This window comes from Chiloscyllium plagiosum, unplaced genomic scaffold (assembly GCF_037043375.1).
Source record: "Chiloscyllium plagiosum isolate Xiang-an unplaced genomic scaffold, Cpla_swu_hap1 HiC_scaffold_3, whole genome shotgun sequence".
In the NCBI taxonomy this organism is placed as follows: Eukaryota; Metazoa; Chordata; class Chondrichthyes; order Orectolobiformes; family Hemiscylliidae; genus Chiloscyllium; species Chiloscyllium plagiosum.
The window spans coordinates 85,626,150-85,641,105 of record NW_028270141.1 but is presented as its reverse complement, the minus strand read 5'-3'; the positions used below and the strand labels follow the sequence as shown (position 1 = coordinate 85,641,105).

General features: G+C 57.6%; 1 long non-coding RNA gene across 1 annotated transcript in view; it reads left to right on the top strand.

Annotated features, from left to right (window-relative positions):
• Positions 1–14,956, top strand: part of LOC148150617 (uncharacterized) — a 126,769-nt gene that overhangs the window by 23,431 nt on the left and 88,382 nt on the right. The gene's annotated exons all lie outside the window — the stretch shown is intronic.

The window sequence follows — 14,956 nt, the reverse complement described above, 5'->3', positions numbered from 1 at the left end:
GGTAGGGAATGAGATGGGATGCTTGGGTTACCGTATGCGTCTGCTACTATTTTGGCTTGGTCTTCACCTGGACCTGTCAAAGATATTGGAGATGGATGGCACCTTCCTAGATGCTTCTTCTTCAGTTTGAGTGCTCTTAAATACAAGATTTCCATGATATTTCATTTTCTCAGACAGGCTTTGAATGTGTTTTTGATGTGTTTCCTGTGCCCTCCCAGTAACCATTTGCTCGGAGAGCTTGTTTCAGAAGTCTTCTATCAGGTGAAATGACTCCACGGAGACTGTATCCCATCACCATCACCCTTTATTTACATGTGGAGAGTCCTTGACACTGTTCCAGCTCCCTTAGAGCTGGCTGTCAAAGTGAACAGATCCTTGGACATCCCTGTTTTATTTTTCTCCGTTTTTTTTCTTCTTTTTTCTTTTTCCTAACACTTCCGCCTCACTGCGGTAGTATTTATTTTTCCCCAGCACCCGTGTTGTGTGTGTGTGCAGTGTAAGACACAGTGTAAGACATAAGGTGTACAAATCTTTATTCAATTTCCACCACCAGGAAGAAAGAAAATACCCAAGTGACCAATGATAAGCAGTGCCCTTCACATCAAAGGGCAATGCTGTGTGATCAAACAGTGAAGGGGTGGGGGCAGGGATTAAATCAAAATAGAGTTAGAGGGAGAAATGATGCACTCCACTCCCTGCAGTGGCCACCTCTCCCTGAACAACTCCAGGGTGTTGGTGGACACCGCGTGCTCCTTCTCCAAGGACACCCGGGCTCTAACGTAACCGCGGAAGAGGGGCAGGCAGTCAGCCCTAACGATCCCCTCCACAGCCCGCTGCCTGGACCTGTTTATGGCCAGTTTGGCCAGGCCCAGGAGCAGACCCACGAGGAGGTCTTCAGACCTGCCGTCCCTCCTCCATACCGGGTGCCCGAAGATCAGGAGTGTGGGACTGAAGTGCAACCAAAAGCAGAGGAGGAGGTTTTTAAGAAAATCAAAAAGGGAGTGCAAACGCCCACACCCAATATGTACATGGTCCACGGACTCCACAGCGCCACAGAACAAGCAGTTGGGCTGGGAGTCCGTGAACCACCGCAATCTGCGGTTGCAGGGGACCGCTGCATGCAGCACCCTCCACCCCAGATCCCCGAGAGAAAGGGGGAGGACCGCCGCATAGAGAGCCCTCCACTGGGGATCCCCACCGCCCGGTGGCAAATGGGCACGCCAAGTCGTGTCCGGACGGTGGATGAGGGAGAAGAGGTGGACGGTGTGCAGCAGCAGTCAATACAGGGCCCGCCTTTTTACCCCTTGAAAGGGAACAAAATTAAAATTCCGGAGGAGGCTCAGGTTGTGGGGCACAGGCTCCCGCGGGAAGTATGGGACCTTGGGGCCAATGTGAAATTCCGTCCGGGCTGGGGTGAGCGCGGACGGGATCCCACCGCATACCTGAGCGTCCTCCAACTGGTGCACTACGTCGGGTCCGAGCCGCCGTTTTGAGTCGTCGGATGGCGGTGGCCACGTACCGGACGTCTACCGCTGCCCTGCCTGCTATGTCCTGCGGCAGTGTCCAGCCCAGGCCCCCGGCACCCAGCACGTCGCCGACCCTGGTCACCCTCGCCGCCACGGCCCTCCCCTCCGACAGCAACTCGAACCCGCGAGTACGGAGGTGCGGATTCCTGAGCAACGGCTCCCTGACGACAGCCGCTACTCCAGCCGGAGGGTAGGCGCGACGCGATTCGACCATATTCCAGACAGTGATCAGGTCCTGGTAAAAGACAGGCAGCGTCTTGAGGGCGACCTCCAAACCGTCACGGTCGACAAACATGAGCTGCGTGTCGTAGTTGAGGTTACACACCTGGCGGAAAAAATACGTCACCAGGGCGCACCACCTAGGAGGAGACTCGACGTAAAGGTATTGCTGCAAGGTCTGAAGGTGGAACGTTGCGACCTGGGTGCGGACGCACACTAGCGACTGACTGCCCTCCTCAATAGGGAGACTCAGAACCTGCGCAGTGACCCAGTGCATCTTTTTGTCCCAGAAGAAGTTCTCTGGATGTCAGCGACAAAGCCAGGAGGAGGGACCAAAGTGACCAGCCGGTACCACAGCATGGCGGCCACCAGCTCATTTATGACCAGCACTCGACTCCTGTAAGATAGCACTCGGAGCACTCCAGTCCAGCGGCCAAGGCGAGCCGAGGCTTTGGCCTCCAGCTCCTGCCGGTTGGCCGGCCAGGATTCTTCAGCCGGGCCGAGGTAGACGCCCAGGTAGAGGAGATGGGTGGTACTCCAGCTGAACCCCCGTAGCTCCTCCGGCAGAGAGTCCACCCGCCATGGACCAACCAGTAGTCCGGAACATTTGGCCCAGTTGATCCTGGCGGAAGACGCGACACCCCTGACCTTTTTTTTTGTCCCCCACACTACCGCCTAATTGCGGTAGTGCTTATTTTTCCCCAGCACCCATGGTGTGTGTGTGCAGGTGTGAGACACAGTGAGAGACACAAGGTGCACGAATCTTTATTCAATTTCCACCACCAGGAAGATAGGAAAACACCCGGGTAGCCAGTGACAAACACTGCCCTTCACATCAAAGGGCAGTGCTATGTGATCAAAACAGTGAAGGGGAGGGTAGGGACTAAATCAAAATGGAGTTGGAGGGAGAAATGATGCACTCCACTCCCTGCGGCGCCCACCTCTCCCTGAACAACTCCAGGGTGTTGGTCGACACCGCGTGCTCCTTCTCCAAGGACACCCGGGCTCTAACATAACCGCGGAAGAGGGGCAGGCAGTCGGCCCTAACGACCCCCTCCACGGCCCGCTGCCTGGACCCGTTAATGGCCAGTTTGGCCAGGCCCAGGAGCAGACCCACGAGGAGGTCTTCAGACCTGCCCTCCCTCCTCCGTACCGGGTGCCCAAAGATCAGGAGCGTGGGACTGAAGTGCAGCCAAAAACAGAGGAGAAGGTTTTTCAGGAAATAAAAAAGGGAGTGCAAACGCCCACACCCAATATACACGTGGTCCACGGACTCCACAGCGCCACAGAACAAGCAGTTGGGCTGGGAGTCCGTGAACCACCGCAATCTGCGGTTGCAGGGGACTGCTGCGTGCAGCACCCTCCACCCCAGATCCCCGAGAGAAAGGGGGAGGACTCCCACGTAGAGAGCCCTCCACTGGGGATCCCCACCGCCCGGTGGCAAATGGGCACGCCAAGGCGTGTCCGGACGGTGGATGAGGGAGAAGAGGTGGATGGTGTGCAGCAGCAGTCGATACAGGGCCTTTCTCTCCACCTCCCTAAACAAAAAAAAATTAAAATTTCGGAGGCGGCTCAGGTTGTGGGGCACAGGCTCCCGCGGGAAGTACGGGACCTTGGGGCCAATGTGAAATTCCGTCCGGGCTGGGGTGAGCGCGGACGGGATCCCACCGCACACCTGAGCGTCCTCCAACTGGTGCACTACGTCGGGTCCGAGCACCGCCGTTTTGAGTCGTCGGATGGCGGTGGCCACGTACTGGACGTCTACCGCTGCCCTGCCTGCTATGTCCTGCGGCAGCGTCCAGCCCAGGCCCCCGGCACCCAGCATGTCGCCGACCCTGGTCACCCTCGCCGCCACGGCCCTCCCCTCCGACAGCCACTCGAACCCGCGAGTACGGAGGTGCGGATTCCTGAGCAACGGCTCCCTGACGACAGCCGCTACTCCAGCCGGAGGGTAGGCGCGACGCGATTCGACCATGTTCCAGACAGTGATCAGGTCCTGGTAAAAGACAGGCAGCGTCTTGAGGGCGACCTCCAAACCGTCACGGTCGACGAACAGGAGCTGCGTGTCGTAGTTGAGGTTACGCACCTGGCGGAAAAAATACGTCGCCAGGGCGCACCATCTAGGAGGAGGCTCGACGTAAAGGTATCGCCGCAAGGTCTGAAGGCGGAATGTCGCAACCTGGGTGCGGACGCACACCAGCGACTGACTGCCCTCCTCAATAGGGAGACTCAGAACTGCGCAGCGACCCAGTGCATCTTTTTGTCCCAGAAGAAATCGACCAACGTTCTCTGGATGTCAGCGACAAAGCCAGGAGGGACCAAAGTGACCAGCCGGTACCACAGCATGGCGGCCACCAGCTGGTTTATGACCAGCACTCGACTCCTGTAAGATAGCACTCGGAGCAGTCCTGTCCAGCGGCCTAGGCGAGCCGAGACTTTGGCCTCCAGCTCCTGCCAGTTGGCCGGCCAGGATTCCTCAGCCGGGCCGAGGTAGACCCCCAGGTAGAGGAGATGGGTCGTACTCCAGCTGAACCCCCGTAACTCCTCCGGCAGAGAGTCCACCCGCCATGGACCAACCAGTAGTCCGGAACATTTGGCCCAGTTGATCCTGGCGGAAGACGCGACACCCCTGACCTTTTTTTTTCTTCTTTCTTTTTTTTTCTTTATTCAAATTCCCACTCCTGTTTATATATATATATTTTTTTATTAACCCCCACACTACCGCCTAACTGCGGTAGTGCTTACCCCTGACCTTTTTTTTCTTTTTTTTTTCTTTTTTTCTTTTTTTTCTGTTTTTTTTCTTTTTTTTTAATTTTAACCCCCACACTACCACCTAAGTGCGGTAGTGCTTATTTTATCCCCAGAACCCACGGTGTGTGTGTGCAGGTGTGAGACACAGTGAAAGACAAAGTGCACGAATCTTTATTCAATTTCCACCACCAGGAAGATAGGAAAACACCCGGGTGGCCAGTGACAAACACTGCCCTTCACATCAAGGGACAGTGCTGTGTGATCAAAACAGTGAAGGGGTGGGTAGGGACTAAATCAAAATAGAGCTGGAGGGAGAAATGATGCACTCCACTCCCTGCGGCGCCCACCTCTCCCTGAACAACTCCAGGGTGTTGGTCGACACCGCGTGCTCCTTCTCCAAGGACACTCGGGCTCTAACATAACCGCGGAAGAGGGGCAGGCAGTCGGCCCTAGCGACCCCCTCCACGGCCCGCTGCCTGGACCTGTTGATGGCCAGTTTGGCCAGGCCCAGGAGCAGACCCACGAGGAGGTCTTCAGACCTGCCCTCCTTCCTCCGTACCGGGTGCCCAAAGATCAGGAGCGTGGGACTGAAGTGCAGCCAAAAACAGAGGAGAAGGTTTTTAAGGAAATCAAAAAGGGAGTGCAAACGCCCACACCCAATATATACATGGTCCACGGACTCCACAGCGCCACAGAACAAGCAGTTGGGCTGGGAGTCCGTGAACCACCGCAATCTGCGGTTGCAGGGGACTGCTGCGTGCAGCACCCTCCACCCCAGATCCCCGAGAGAAAGGGGGAGGACTCCTGCGTAGAGAGCCCTCCACTGGGGATCCCCACCGCCCGGTGGCAAATGGGCACGCCAAGGCGTGTCCGGACGGTGGATGAGGGAGAAGAGGTGGAGGGTGTGCAGCAGCAGTCTATACAGGGCCCTCCTTTTCACATCCCTAAATGAAACAAAATTAAAACTCCGGAGGCGGCTCAGGTTGTGGGGCACAGGCTCCCGCGGGAAGTACGGGACCTTGGGGCCAATGTGAAATTCCGTCCGGGCTGGGGTGAGCGCGGACGGGATCCCACCGCACACCTGAGCGTCCTCCAACTGGTGCACTACGTCGGGTCCGAGCACCGCCGTTTTAAGGCGTCGGATGGCGGTGGCCACGTACTGGACGTCTACCGCTGCCCTGCCTGCTATGTCCTGCGGCAGCGTCCAGCCCAGGCCCCCGGCACCCAGCACGTCCCCGACCCTGGTCACCCTCGCCGCCGCGGCCCTCCCCTCCGACAGCCACTCGAACCCGCGAGTACGGAGGTGCGGATTCCTGAGCAACAGCTCCCTGACAACAGCCGCTACTCGTGCCAGAGGGTAGGCGCGACGCGATTCGACCATGTTCCAGACGGTGATCAGGTCCTGGTAAAAGACAGGCAGCGTCTTGAGGGCGACCTCCAAACCGTCACGGTCGACGAACAGGAGCTGCGTGTCGTAGTTGAGGTTACGCACCTGGCGGAAGAAATACGTCGCCAGGGCGCACCACCTAGGAGGAGGCTCGACGTAAAGGTATCGCCGCAAGGTCTGAAGGCGGAACGTCGCGACCTGGGTGCGGACGCACACCAGCGACTGACCGCCCTCCTCAATAGGGAGACTCAGAACCTGCGCGGCGACCCAGTGCATCTTTTTGTCCCAGAAGAAATCGACCAACGTTCTCTGGATGTCAGCGACAAAGCCAGGAGGAGGGACCAAAGTGACCAGCCGGTACCACAGCATGGCGGCCACCAGCTGGTTTATGACCAGCACTCGACTCCTGTAAGATAGCACTCGGAGCAGTCCTGTCCAGCGGCCTAGGCGAGCCGAGACTTTGGCCTCCAGCTCCTGCCAGTTGGCCGGCCAGGATTCCTCAGCCGGGCCGAGGTAGACCCCCAGGTAGAGGAGATGGGTCGTACTCCAGCTTTTTTTTTTTTTAGATTAGATTACAGTGTGGAAACAGGCCCTTCGGCCCAACAAGTCCACACCGACCCGCCGAAGCGAAACCCACCCATACCCCTACATTTACCCCTTACCTAACACTACGGGCAATTTAGTATGGCCAATTCACCTGACCCTGCACATCTTTGGACTGTGGGAGGAAACCAGAGCACCCGGAGGAAACCCACGCAGACACGGGGAGAACGTGCAAACTCCACACAGTCAGTCGCCTGAGGCGGAAATTGAACCCGGGTCTCTGGCGCTGTGAGGCAGCAGTGCTAACCACTGTGCCACCGTGCCGCCCTGAACCCCCGTAACTCCTCCGGCAGAGAGTCCACCCGCCATGGACCAACCAGTAGTCCGGAACATTTGGCCCAGTTGATCCTGGCGGAAGACACGACACCCCTGACCTTCTTTTTTTTTCTTCTTTCTTTTTTTTTCTTTATTCAAATTCCCACTCCTGTTTATATATATATATTTTTTTATTAACCCCCACACTACCGCCTAACTGCGGTAATGCTTACCCCTGACCTTTTTTTTTGTTCTTTTTTCTTCTTTCTTTTTATTTATTTATTTATTTAACCCCCACACTACCACCTAAGTGCGGCAGTGCTTATTTTATCCCCAGCACCCATGGTGTGTGTGTGCAGGTGTGAGACACAGTGAAAGACACAAAGTGCACCAATCTTTATTCAATTTCCACCACCAGGAAGATAGGAAAACACCCGGGTGGCCAGTGACAAACACTGCCCTTCACATCAAAGGGCAGTGCTGTGTGATCAAAACAGTGAAGGGGAGGGTAGGGACTAAATCAAAATAGAATTGGAGGGAGAAATGATGCACTCCACTCCCTGCGGCGCCCACCTCTCCCTGAACAACTCCAGGGTGTTGGTCGACACCGCGTGCTCCTTCTCCAAGGACACCCGGGCTCTAACATAACCGCAGAAGAGGGGCAGGCAGTCAGCCCTAACGAACCCCTCCACGGCCCGCTGCCTGGACCTGTTGATGGCCACTTTGGCCAGGCCCAGGAGCAGACCCACGAGGAGATCTTCAGACCTGCCCTCCTTCCTGCGTACCGGGTGCCCAAAGATCAGGAGCGTGGGACTGAAGTGCAGCCAAAAACAGAGGAGAAAGTTTTTAAGAAAATCAAAAAGGGAGTGCAAACGCCCACACCCAATATAGACGTGGTCCACAGACTCCACAGCACCACAGAACAAGCAGTTGGGCTGGGAGTCCGTGAACCACCGTAATCTGCGGTTGCAGGGGACTGCTGCGTGCAGCACCCTCCACCCCAGATCCCCGAGAGAAAGGGGGAGGACTCCCGCGTAGAGAGCCCTCCACTGGGGATCCCCACCGCCCGGTGGCAAATGGGCACGCCAAGGCGTGTCCGGACGGTGGATGAGGGAGAAGAGGTGGATGGTGTGCAGCAGCAGTCGGTACAGGGCTCTCCTTTTCACCTCCCTAAACAAAACAAAATTAAAGTCTCGGAGGCGGCTCAGGTTGTGGGGCACAGGCTCCCACGGGAAGTACGGGACCTTGGGGCCAATGTGAAATTCCGTCCGGGCTGGGGTGAGCGCGGACGGGATCCCACCGCACACCTGAGCGTCCTCCAACTGGTGCACTACGTCGGGTCCGAGCACCGCCGTTTTGAGGCGTCGGATGGCGGTGGCCACGTACTGGACGTCTACCGCTGCCCTGCCTGCTATGTCCTGCGGCAGCGTCCAGCCCAGGCCCCCGGCACCCAGCACGTCCCCGACCCTGGTCACCCTCGCCGCCGCGGCCCTCCCCTCCGACAGCCACTCGAACCCGCAAGTACGGAGGTGCGGATTCCTGAGCAACGGCTCCCTGACGACAGCCGCTACTCCAGCCGGAGGGTAGGCGCGACGTGATTCGACCATGTTCCAGACGGTGATCAGGTCCTGGTAAAAGACAGGCAGCGTCTTGAGGGCGACCTCCAAACCGTCACGGTCGACGAACAGGAGCTGCGTGTCGTAGTTGAGGTTACGCACCTGGCGGAAGAAATACGTCGCCAGGGCGCACCACCTAGGAGGAGGCTCGACGTAAAGGTATCGCCGCAAGGTCTGAAGGCGGAATGTCGCAACCTGGGTGCGGACGCACACCAGCGACTGACCGCCCTCCTCAATAGGGAGACTCAGAACCTGCGCGGCGACCCAGTGCATCTTTTTGTCCCAGAAGAAATCGACCAACGTTCTCTGGATGTCAGCGACAAAGCCAGGAGGAGGGACCAAAGTGACCAGCCGGTACCACAGCATGGCGGCCACCAGCTGGTTTATGACCAGCACTCGACTCCTGTAAGATAGCACTCGGAGCAGTCCTGTCCAGCGGCCTAGGCGAGCCGAGACTTTGGCCTCCAGCTCCTGCCAGTTGGCCGGCCAGGATTCCTCAGCCGGGCCGAGGTAGACCCCCAGGTAGAGGAGATGGGTCGTACTCCAGCTGAACCCCCGTAACTCCTCCGGCAGAGAGTCCACCCGCCATGGACCAACCAGTAGTCCGGAACATTTGGCCCAGTTGATCCTGGCGGAAGACGCGACACCCCTGACCTTCTTTTTTTTTCTTCTTTCTTTTTTTTTCTTTATTCAAATTCCCACTCCTGTTTATATATATATTTTTTTTATTAACCCCCACACTACCGCCTAACTGCGGTAGTGCTTACCCCTGACCTTTTTTTTTTTTTTTTTCTTCTTTTCTAATGCGGTAGTGCTTATTTTTTTCCCCAGCACACATGGTGTGTGTGTGCAGGTGTGAGACACAGTGAAAGACACAAAGTGCACCAATCTTTATTCAATTTCCACCACCAGGAAGATAGGAAAACACCCGGGTGGCCAGTGACAAGCACTGCCCTTCACATCAAAGGGCAGTGCTGTGTGATCAAAGCAGTGAAGGGGTGGGTAGGGACTAAATCAAAATAGAGTTGGAGGGAGAAATGATGCACTCCACTCCCTGCGGCGCCCACCTCTCCCTGAACAACTCCAGGGTGTTGGTGGACACCGCATGCTCCTTCTCCAAGGACACCCGGGCTCTAACGTAACCGCGGAAGAGGGGCAGGCAGTCGGCCCTAACGACCCCCTCCACGGCCCGCTGCCTGGACCTGTTGATGGCCAGTTTGGCCAGGCCCAGGAGCAGACCCACGAGGAGGTCTTCAGACCTGCCCTCCTTCCTCCGTACCGGGTGCCCAAAGATCAGGAGCGTGGGACTGAAGTGCAGCCAAAAACAGAGGAGAAGGTTTTTCAGGAAATCAAAAAGGGAGTGCAAACGCCCACACCCAATATACACGTGGTCCACGGACTCCACAGCGCCACAGAACAAGCAGTTGGGCTGGGAGTCCGTGAACCACCGCAATCTGCGGTTGCAGGGGACTGCTGCGTGCAGCACCCTCCACCCCAGATCCCCGAGAGAAAGGGGGAGGACTCCCGCGTAGAGAGCCCTCCACTGGGGATCCCCACCGCCCGGTGGCAAATGGGCACGCCAAGGCGTGTCCGGACGGTGGATGAGGGAGAAGAGGTGGATGGTGTGCAGCAGCAGTCGGTACAGGGCTCTCCTTTTCACCTCCCTAAACAAAACACAATTAAAATTCCGGAGGCGGCTCAGGTTGTGGGGCACAGGCTCCCGCGGGAAGTACGGGACCTTGGGGCCAATGTGAAATTCCGTCCGGGCTGGGGTGAGCGCGGACGGGATCCCACCGCACACCTGAGCGTCCTCCAACTGGTGCACTACGTCGGGTCCGAGCACCGCCGTTTTAAGGCGTCGGATGGCGGTGGCCACGTACTGGACGTCTACCGCTGCCCTGCCTGCTATGTCCTGCGGCAGCGTCCAGCCCAGGCCCCCGGCACCCAGCACGTCCCCGACCCTGGTCACCCTCGCCGCCGCGGCCCTCCCCTCCGACAGCCACTCGAACCCGCGAGTACGGAGGTGCGGATTCCTGAGCAACGGCTCCCTGACGACAGCCGCTACTCCAGCCGGAGGGTAGGCGCGACGCGATTCGACCATGTTCCAGACAGTGATCAGGTCCTGGTAAAAGACAGGCAGCGTCTTGAGGGCGACCTCCAAACCGTCACGGTCGACGAACAGGAGCTGCGTGTCGTAGTTGAGGTTACGCACCTGGCGGAAAAAATACGTCGCCAGGGCGCACCACCTAGGAGGAGGCTCGACGTAAAGGTATCGCCGCAAGGTCTGAAGGCGGAAGGTCGCGACCTGGGTGCGGACGCACACCAGCGACTGACCGCCCTCCTCAATAGGGAGACTCAGAACCTGCGCGGCGACCCAGTGCATCTTTTTGTCCCAGAAGAAATCGACCAACGTTCTCTGGATGTCAGCGACAAAGCCAGGAGGAGGGACCAAAGTGACCAGCCGGTACCACAGCATGGCGGCCACCAGCTGGTTTATGACCAGCACTCAACTCCTGTAAGATAGCACTCGGAGCAGTCCTGTCCAGCGGCCTAGGCGAGCCGAGACTTTGGCCTCCAGCTCCTGCCAGTTGGCCGGCCAGGATTCCTCAGCCGGGCCGAGGTAGACCCCCAGGTAGAGGAGATGGGTCGTACTCCAGCTGAACCCCCGTAACTCCTCCGGCAGAGAGTCCACCCGCCATGGACCAACCAGTAGTCCGGAACATTTGGCCCAGTTGATCCTGGCGGAAGACGCGACACCCCTGACCTTCTTTTTTTTTCTTCTTTCTTTTTTTTTCTTTATTCAAATTCCCACTCCTGTTTATATATATATTTTTTTTATTAACCCCCACACTACCGCCTAACTGCGGTAGTGCTTACCCCTGACCTTTTTTTTTTTTTTTTTTCTTTTTTTTTTCTTTTTTTTTTTCTTTTTTTTTTCTTTTTGTTTATATATATATATTTTTTTTAAATTCTTTATTTTTCCCCTTTAACCCCCACACTACCACCTAAGTGCGGTAGTGCTTATTTTATCCCCAGCACCCATGGTGTGTGTGTGCAGGTGTGAGACACAGTGGAAGACACAAAGTGCACCAATCTTTATTCAATTTCCACCACCAGGAAGACAGGAAAACACCCGGGTGGCCAGTGACAAACACTGCCCTTCACATCAAGGGACAGTGCTGTGTGATCAAAACAGTGAAGGGGAGGGTAGGGACTAAATCAAAATAGAGTTGGAGGGAGAAATGATGCACTCCACTCCCTGCGGCGCCCACCTCTCCCTGAACAACTCCAGGGTGTTGGTCGACACCGCGTGCTCCTTCTCCAAGGACACCCGGGCTCTAACGTAACCGCGGAAGAGGGGCAGGCAGTCGGCCCTAACAACCCCCTCCACGGCCCGCTGCCTGGACCTGTTGATGGCCAGCTTGGCCAGGCCCAGGAGCAGACCCACGAGGAGGTCTTCAGACCTGCCCTCCTTCCTGCGTACCGGGTGCCCAAAGATCAGGAGCGTGGGACTGAAGTGCAGCCAAAAACAGAGGAGAAAGTTTTTAAGAAAATCAAAAAGGGAGTGCAAACGCCCACACCCAATATAGACGTGGTCCACAGACTCCACAGCACCACAGAACAAGCAGTTGGGCTGGGAGTCCGTGAACCACCGTAATCTGCGGTTGCAGGGGACTGCTGCGTGCAGCACCCTCCACCCCAGATCCCCGAGAGAAAGGGGGAGGACTCCCGCGTAGAGAGCCCTCCACTGGGGATCCCCACCGCCCGGTGGCAAATGGGCACGCCAAGGCGTGTCCGGACGGTGGATGAGGGAGAAGAGGTGGATGGTGTGCAGCAGCAGTCGGTACAGGGCTCTCCTTTTCACCTCCCTAAACAAAACAAAATTAAAGTCTCGGAGGCGGCTCAGGTTGTGGGGCACAGGCTCCCACGGGAAGTACGGGACCTTGGGGCCAATGTGAAATTCCGTCCGGGCTGGGGTGAGCGCGGACGGGATCCCACCGCACACCTGAGCGTCCTCCAACTGGTGCACTACGTCGGGTCCGAGCACCGCCGTTTTGAGGCGTCGGATGGCGGTGGCCACGTACTGGACGTCTACCGCTGCCCTGCCTGCTATGTCCTGCGGCAGCGTCCAGCCCAGGCCCCCGGCACCCAGCACGTCCCCGACCCTGGTCACCCTCGCCGCCGCGGCCCTCCCCTCCGACAGCCACTCGAACCCGCAAGTACGGAGGTGCGGATTCCTGAGCAACGGCTCCCTGACGACAGCCGCTACTCCAGCCGGAGGGTAGGCGCGACGTGATTCGACCATGTTCCAGACGGTGATCAGGTCCTGGTAAAAGACAGGCAGCGTCTTGAGGGCGACCTCCAAACCGTCACGGTCGACGAACAGGAGCTGCGTGTCGTAGTTGAGGTTACGCACCTGGCGGAAGAAATACGTCGCCAGGGCGCACCACCTAGGAGGAGGCTCGACGTAAAGGTATCGCCGCAAGGTCTGAAGGCGGAATGTCGCAACCTGGGTGCGGACGCACACCAGCGACTGACCGCCCTCCTCAATAGGGAGACTCAGAACCTGCGCGGCGACCCAGTGCATCTTTTTGTCCCAGAAGAAATCGACCAACGTTCTCTGGATGTCAGCGACAAAGCCAGGAGGAGGGACCAAAGTGACCAGCCGGTACCACAGCATGGCGGCCACCAGCTGGTTTATGACCAGCACTCGACTCCTGTAAGATAGCACTCGGAGCAGTCCTGTCCAGCGGCCTAGGCGAGCCGAGACTTTGGCCTCCAGCTCCTGCCAGTTGGCCGGCCAGGATTCCTCAGCCGGGCCGAGGTAGACCCCCAGGTAGAGGAGATGGGTCGTACTCCAGCTGAACCCCCGTAACTCCTCCGGCAGAGAGTCCACCCGCCATGGACCAACCAGTAGTCCGGAACATTTGGCCCAGTTGATCCTGGCGGAAGACGCGACACCCCTGACCTTCTTTTTTTTTCTTCTTTCTTTTTTTTTCTTTATTCAAATTCCCACTCCTGTTTATATATATATTTTTTTTATTAACCCCCACACTACCGCCTAACTGCGGTAGTGCTTACCCCTGACCTTTTTTTTTTTTTTTTTCTTCTTTTCTAATGCGGTAGTGCTTATTTTTTTCCCCAGCACACATGGTGTGTGTGTGTGCAGGTGTGAGACACAGTGAAAGACACAAAGTGCACCAATCTTTATTCAATTTCCACCACCAGGAAGATAGGAAAACACCCGGGTGGCCAGTGACAAGCACTGCCCTTCACATCAAAGGGCAGTGCTGTGTGATCAAAGCAGTGAAGGGGTGGGTAGGGACTAAATCAAAATAGAGTTGGAGGGAGAAATGATGCACTCCACTCCCTGCGGCGCCCACCTCTCCCTGAACAACTCCAGGGTGTTGGTGGACACCGCGTGCTCCTTCTCCAAGGACACCCGGGCTCTAACGTAACCGCGGAAGAGGGGCAGGCAGTCGGCCCTAACGACCCCCTCCACGGCCCGCTGCCTGGACCTGTTGATGGCCAGTTTGGCCAGGCCCAGGAGCAGACCCACGAGGAGGTCTTCAGACCTGCCCTCCTTCCTCCGTACCGGGTGCCCAAAGATCAGGAGCGTGGGACTGAAGTGCAGCCAAAAACAGAGGAGAAGGTTTTTCAGGAAATCAAAAAGGGAGTGCAAACGCCCACACCCAATATACACGTGGTCCACGGACTCCACAGCGCCACAGAACAAGCAGTTGGGCTGGGAGTCCGTGAACCACCGCAATCTGCGGTTGCAGGGGACTGCTGCGTGCAGCACCCTCCACCCCAGATCCCCGAGAGAAAGGGGGAGGACTCCCGCGTAGAGAGCCCTCCACTGGGGATCCCCACCGCCCGGTGGCAAATGGGCACGCCAAGGCGTGTCCGGACGGTGGATGAGGGAGAAGAGGTGGATGGTGTGCAGCAGCAGTCGGTACAGGGCTCTCCTTTTCACCTCCCTAAACAAAACACAATTAAAATTCCGGAGGCGGCTCAGGTTGTGGGGCACAGGCTCCCGCGGGAAGTACGGGACCTTGGGGCCAATGTGAAATTCCGTCCGGGCTGGGGTGAGCGCGGACGGGATCCCACCGCACACCTGAGCGTCCTCCAACTGGTGCACTACGTCGGGTCCGAGCACCGCCGTTTTAAGGCGTCGGATGGCGGTGGCCACGTACTGGACGTCTACCGCTGCCCTGCCTGCTATGTCCTGCGGCAGCGTCCAGCCCAGGCCCCCGGCACCCAGCACGTCCCCGACCCTGGTCACCCTCGCCGCCGCGGCCCTCCCCTCCGACAGCCACTCGAACCCGCGAGTACGGAGGTGCGGATTCCTGAGCAACGGCTCCCTGACGACAGCCGCTACTCCAGCCGGAGGGTAGGCGCGACGCGATTCGACCATGTTCCAGACAGTGATCAGGTCCTGGTAAAAGACAGGCAGCGTCTTGAGGGCGACCTCCAAACCGTCACGGTCGACGAACAGGAGCTGCGTGTCGTAGTTGAGGTTACGCACCTGGCGGAAAAAATACGTCGCCAGGGCGCACCACCTAGGAGGAGACTCGACGTAAAGGTATCGCCGCAAG